The following is a 7422-nucleotide window of genomic DNA, read 5'->3' on the forward strand; positions in this document are numbered from 1 at the left end:
GATTTTGTGCAGGATGGATTGCAAGAGCCATTGGAGGCTACTCTCACTACTGAAAAACAGGAGGACGAGCTGGACAAGGAAAGGATGGAGATGGTAGCTCATTTGAATGCCATTCCACCTTGGAGAAAGCAAGTGAGGCTTCGACTAGAGGAATTGGGGGATAGAAAAGATTTAGTGCCTCAAAAGTCAAGCCTAGAGGAGCCACCCACTTTGGAGCTCAAACCACTACCTCCACATCTCAAGTACGTATATTTAGGAGAAAATAATAAACTGCCTGTTATTATTTCCTCTTCTTTGACAGACGATATGGAGAGTAAGCTCTTGGGAGTCCTTAAGGAGCATAGAGGAGCATTCGCTTGGAAAGTTTCGGACATCAAGGGGATAAGTCATTCGATCTGCATGCACAAAATCCTAATGGAAGATAAGTACTCACCTCTAGCACAACCACAAAGGAGACTCAATCCAAAGATGCAAGAGGTAGTAAAAGCTGAAACGATCAAACTTCTGGACGCAGGTATTATCTATCCTATCTCTGATAGTGCGTGGGTAAGTCCTGTACAATGTGTGCCTAAAAAGGGTGGGATTACTGTTATTACCAATGAAAAAAATGAGTTGATTCCCACTAGAATCGTTACGGGTTGGCGTGTGTGCATGGATTATAGGAAATTAAATGATGCAACCCGTAAAGATCACTTCCCCTTGCCATTTATTGATCAAATGATTGAACGATTAGCCGGTCATGAATTTTACTGTTTTTTGGATGGATATTCGGGATACAACCAAATCACAATTGCACCCGAGGACCAAGAGAAAACTACTTTCACTTGCCCTTATGGTACTTTTGCGTTTAGGCGCATGCCCTTTGGTCTATGCAATGCACCTGCTACATTTCAAAGATGCATGACCGCTATTTTTCATGACATGATTGAGAATTTTCTTGAAGTTTTATGGATGATTTCTCTATTTTTGGCTCTTCATTTGATGAATGTTTAAAAAATTTGAATTTGGTGCTCATTAGATGTGAAGAGAGCAATTTGGTGTTAAATTGGGAGAAATGTCACTTCATGGTGCAAGAGGGGATTGTGTTAGGACACAAAGTATCGGAGAATGGAATCGAGGTCGACAAGGCCAAGGTGGAAGTGATCAAAAATCTACCACCACCTTCATCGATAAAGGGAGTTCGAAGTTTCCTAGGCCATGCGGGTTTTTATAGGCGTTTTATTAAGGATTTTTCTAAAATTGCTAAACCTTTATCCTCTTTGTTGATGAAAGATGTTGAGTTTAATTTTGATTCTACTTGTCTGCAGGCATTCGAAGTACTCAAGAAGAGCTTGGTGACAGCACCTGTGCTGACTGCCCCTGATTGGGAGTTACCGTTTGAGGTAATGTGCGATGCTAGTGATACAGCTGTTGGTGCGGTGCTGGGTCAAAGGAAGAACAAGGTATTTCATACCATCTACTATGCAAGTAAGACCTTAAATGATGCTCAATTGAATTATGCTACTACTGAAAAGGAACTACTTGCTATAGTATTTGCTTTTGAGAAATTTCATTCATACCTTGTTCTGTCTAAAGTGATTGTGTATACAGATCATTCTGCCCTAAAATACTTGCTTGCTAAGAAAGATGCGAAACCTAGGTTAATTAGGTGGATTTTACTATTGCAAGAATTTGATCTCGAGATTCGAGATAAAAAGGGTGTAGAAAATGTGGTTGCTGATCATCTGTCTAGGCTTGAGGATGTTAGAATTAATGGCTTTAACACTGATATAGATGACTGGTTCCCTGATGAGCAATTGTTTGAGGTAAATGCGTGCCCTTGGTATGCCAATTTCGCAAATTTTCTTGTCACTGGCACACCTCCCCCAAATTTATCGTTTCACCAAAGAAAGAAATTCTTTTCTGACGTGAAATATTATTTTTGGGAGGAACCGTTTTTGTTTAAAATCTGTGCAGATGCCATGATAAGGAGATGTGTAGCGGAGGAGGAAACCAGTCAAATTCTGAACCACTGCCATGACCGTGAGGTAGGTGGTCACTTTGGACCCATACGGACGGCATCTAAGGTACTCGAATGTGGCTTCTATTGGCCAACTCTTTTTAAGGATGCTCGTTTGTATGTTCTCAATTGTGATAGATGCCAACACACAGGTAATATTTCTAACCGTCATGAGATGCCTTTGAATAACATTATTGAGTGTGAAATATTTGATGTGTGGGGGATTGATTTTATGGGTCCTTTTCCTGCGTCTTTTACAAAGAAATTTATTTTGGTGGCAGTAGAGTATGTATCTAAATGGGTGGAGGCGGAGGCTTGTGCCACGAATGATGCACAAGTGGTGTTAAAATTTTTGAAAAAACACATTTTTAATCGATTCGGTACACCACGTGCAATCATAAGTGATGGTGGCACCCATTTTTGCAACAAAATTTTTGATAAACTGATGGGCAAATATGGTGTCACCCACAAAGTTTCCACTCCATACCACCCTCAGACTAGTGGACAAGTTGAAGTGTCCAATCGAGAGATTAAGAGGATTTTAGAAAAGACGGTTAATGTGAATCGAAAGGACTGGTCCATTCGGTTAGATGATGCTTTGTGGGCTTATCGTACTGCGTTCAAAACACCTATAGGCACTACACCATATAGGTTACTTTTTGGTAAAGCATGTCATCTACCCGTAGAATTAGAGCATAGAGCATATTGGGCGACCAAGGCACTGAACTTTGATTTTGCTCTTGCAGGTGAAAAACGACTGTTGCAGTTGAGTCAGTTGGATGAGTTCCGAGGTACAGCGTATGATCTTGCCCTATCTTACAAGGAACGCACCAAAAGAGCCCATGATAAACACATTGTAAGAAGAGAATTCAAAGTGGGTGAAGCGGTGTTGTTATACAACTCTCGCTTACGACTCTTTCCGGGCAAGCTGAAGTCAAGATGGTCAGGACCATTCGTTATAGCCGAGGTGTTCCCATCAGGTGCAGTGGTGTTGCATGACGGCAAGGAAGGGACGTTTACTGTGAACGCCCAAAGATTAAAGCACTATATTGGTGGCACGATTGAGCCACAAATTGGAGTCACTCGGCTCCAAGACAGTCGTTAAGGACATGGGTGAAAAGTCGAGCTCTAGACGATAAATTGAGAACTACTTCTACTCCTTATTTTATTCTTTTCGTTAGTTAATTAATTGCATCATTTGCATTTAGATAATTGCATGGCATTTGCATTAAAATTTTTTTCAAAATGATTTCGAAAATACCTCGCTGGGGCGGTTCATTTTAACCGCCCCAGCGAGAGGTTGTAATTTGTAATGGATTTTTGGCCGAGCATGCATCGCTAGGGCGGACACTTTTGTCCGCCCCAGCGAGGAATCGAAATTTTCAAAAACATTTTTTCTCGAAAATCCCTCGCTAGGGCGGTTAAACTTGACCGCCCCCGCGAGTGTTACAACTTTTCAAAATAATTTTAGTCGAGGATGTCTCGCTCGGGCGGTCTAAACTGACCGCCCTAACGAACACTCGCGTCTTTTTAAAATTTTTAAAACCGAGGTTCTCCCGCTAGGGCGGACACTTTTGTCCGCCCCAGCGAGCACTCGTAATTTTCGGGCAGACAGACTCTCGCTAGGGCGGACACTTTTGACCGCCCTAGCGAGTCGCGAATGTTTAAAAGCTGCGCCCTCCCTTTTCTCTTCTCCCACTCGCAAAACCTACACTTTTCTCTCAAATTTTCGCCCCTCCACTCCAGATCTGAAGCGATTGACGTGGTTTCTTGCCAATTTACAGGTATATTTGTGAATCTCCATTGTTGCAAAGCCCAAGACGCGATTTTCCCGGCCAAATCTACACTCTCCGACCACCACCCACGCCGCCGCCTCTTCACGTTCCGGCGAGCTTCCAAATTTTCCGGCGACTTCATATTACTTGTGCACTCTACTCTTACCATGGCTTCCAAACGCTCGAAGGTAACCCGCGGTGCCTCTAGTTCTCGATCCACCCCCTCTATATTTGTGAATGATAGGGCTAGGGAGCGATTTGAGCAAGCTAAACTCCATAGAAAACCAATCCCTGAGAGGGGATGTACTTCGTGGATTTTAGATAATATTTTTGAGGATTCCAGGTTGCAGGACGAGGGTGGACGAATTTTTAGCACAACCGAATGCGGCTGTGGTGCCGGTTGTACGTGAGTTTTACGCTAACGCCCCGGAAGGGACTGAAAATAAGGCTAGGGTGAGGGGACGTCAAGTCCCATATGATCCTAAAACGATAAATGATTTGTTGGGTTTACCGGCAGTGGATGATTCGGTATTCCAGGCTTGGGTGCTGAATCCGGATTACGATCTGATCATTCACACATTGTGTTATTCGGGCACTACGTGGAAGCAGCCGGGAACGTATACGGTGTTTCTTGAGAAATTTTTGAAGGTGGAGGCGGCACTTTGGTATGCCTTTCTATCGAAGAGATTGATGCCGGTAGGGCATACGAGTGATGTACAGCGGGATAGGGCGGTGGTTCTTTATGCGATCTATACCGGGATGCCTATTGATGTGGGCAAACTCATATTCGGGCAGCTGACTATCTGTATCAATTGCAACAATTTAGCCTTTTATTTCCCCACTATCGTGACTGAGCTATGTGCCCGCGCGGGTGTGATTTTCGCGCACGATGATGAGTGGCTACCGCCACTGAGAGCCATCGATGAGGCTCTGCATACCTCCAAGTACGCGAAGAGACGGGATGAGCTGCCCGCTGATGTATTTTACGGTCACGTGCAAGCCGCTCCACCACCGTCGGTCGTCGGACATCCACCACCACCGCAGCCACGCCGCCGTGCCATTCGAGACCGAGTCGACGAGTTGGGCGCTTGGGCCACCTACCAGACTCATTATCAGGCCATCGACCAAGCCCACACTCTGAACATCGAGTACTTGGTGCAGGGCATCTCGACTCACTTGGGCTTAGACACTTCCGGCCGGCCGCCTGTTCCAGCATACCCGCCACCTTTCCACTTCCAGTACACGTATCCTATGCCGCCTGCAGCTGACGAGGGCAGTCCACCACCTGAGCATGATGAGGAGGAGGAGTTTTGATCAGGGGAGTTCACTGTTTCCCCTTTCTTTTTCTTTTGCATTTTCTATTGTTGCATTTGAATTCATAAGTTGTTATTGTTTTTCGTGTCTGTTTCGTTTTGTGCGATGAGGGCATTGCACAACTCTAGTATGAGGGGGTCGGGTAGTTTGTTTTGTTTGTTTGTTCAGTTATTTAGTTTGTTAGTTGGGTTTTTAAGTCGGTGTATTTTCGTTGTTAGATTGTGAGTCGTTTATGGTGAGTTGACATGATTTATGAGCCGATGATGATGCTGCTTTGAGAAATATTGATTGGGTCAATGCATGAATGATACTCTGGATTGTTGAAACATGAGTTTTGGTGCAAATTTTGAACTTTTTGAGCACATATGTGTGGGGCCTAGAATTTTGTAGGAATAATGGTGAAATTTGAAATTCTTGTTGGTTAACTTGAAAGACATCACGTATGAATTGATTTAGCATGAAAACCCGTGGAAATAAGTCACTAATTGAGATCGTGCATGATAGCATTTGACTGACCTTGAACCGTACATATGCCCCCTTATCAATACCCTGAATTCAAATACAGTACTCCTAACCAGCTGTAATCCAAAAAGATATATTCTTAGCCTAGGGAGTACATGTGTGAAAATTGTGCATCAAAATGTTGAAATAACAAAGTTCTTGTAAAAAGAACTTTGTGAAAAAAGGAGATGTAAGGTGAGGGGAGCCGAAAATAAAAGGAATGAAATTCTATTCCTAGGCTAAAAGTTGGAGATGTAAGGAGTCGAGGAAGTCTGACACACAGTCTTGACAATTGCACAATGAAAATGATCGATGTACTCCCAACTTTTCGCCACTTGAGCTTATTTTCTTTCCTTTCGACACCCTTCTATGCACTTAAAAATTGACTAAAGTTCAAAATGATGGTTAGTGATGAATGGACACGGGGATGCATGCTAGTGATATTTGTATTGAAGTGTTAATTGAGTGACTTGCATAACTTGACGATTGATCTATTTGACGTACGAATGACTAGACCCACCATGACACACACACGTTCGAATTAGTGCCAAGACTTATTTGTAGATGAAAAAGAGTATTTATTTGTGAAATGACTTGATTATGATGTGAAAAAATTTACTGAGGCACGAACATAAAATTGTTAACTCACCATTAACTTTTTCTGGTGTTGGTTATTTCGTTTTTTTTTATTTATTTTGTCTGTTTAGAATCTCGTGCTTTAACCTATTTTACTCGAGGGCGAGCAAAAGGTTAGTATAAGGGGGTTGATAGGACTCGTTTTTACGTGTTTTTAGTGTTGGTTTCGAGTCGCATTCATACATCATATTAGCTTGTTCTGGTTTATTCTTGCATTTTGTTTGCATTATTTAGCATATGACTGATTTCGTGTGTTTTTTGGTATTTTGTAGGAATGGAACCAAATATAGCAGAAAATGGGCACAAAACGAAGAAGCCTCGCTAGGGCGGTCAAAACTGACCGCCCCAGCGAGCATTCTAGTCTTACCGAGGATATCGAACAGAAGACCTCTCGCTAGGGCGGTTAAAACTGACCGCCCCAGCGAGACTGCTAGCCTGGACAAGAGAATTTAACAGAAGATCTCTCGCTCGGGCGGTCAAAAGTGGCCGCCCCAGCGAGACTAGAGAGAAGGCTCAAAGTTTTTATTCGAGAGTCACTCGCCCCAGCGGTCGAAACCTACCGCCCTAGCGAGTTACGCGACCCCAGCAAGATTCTGCGAGATTTGTTTCTATTTTCATGGACTCTATCCAAGACCACTAACCTAATACACGAGATTGGGCGCCGTTTTTCAGACTTACACATCATATTTTCATCATTTTTTCGGGGAGAGAAGGCTAGGAGTAAGGAAGACTTTCGAAGAACTCGAGAATTCCAAGCGTCGCAGCCATCTTTCATCGTCATATTAGTATTTTATTATTCAGTATTTTATTCTCTTGCATAGATTGTTGATTTTTAGTATGAATTTGGTTGGCTAAACTATAAATTTGTTGGGATTTGAGGGGATCCTACCCATACTCGTTGTTTAACATTATTTCTTGACATTTTTACAAGTGATTTGTTTATGCTATTGTTATTTCTTGTTTCAAGCGAAGCCTAGCTATCTTCCTTTGATTATTGCATGTTGTTAACGATTTCGACAGACTAATTAACAATAGGATCGCATAGTATAAACCACGGACTTACAATTTTAGTAGACATACGGAATTGGGTACGTGTCGATAGTAATAGTTCACCCGGATGAAAGCTAGTGGATTCCATAGAACGTAATGCAATCGTGAACTGTTAAATAATTGAGGACACTTGATTACTGCATGTTT

The sequence above is a fragment of the Primulina eburnea genome, chromosome 5, assembly GCF_022965805.1.
Source record: "Primulina eburnea isolate SZY01 chromosome 5, ASM2296580v1, whole genome shotgun sequence".
NCBI lineage: Eukaryota > Viridiplantae > Streptophyta > Magnoliopsida > Lamiales > Gesneriaceae > Primulina > Primulina eburnea.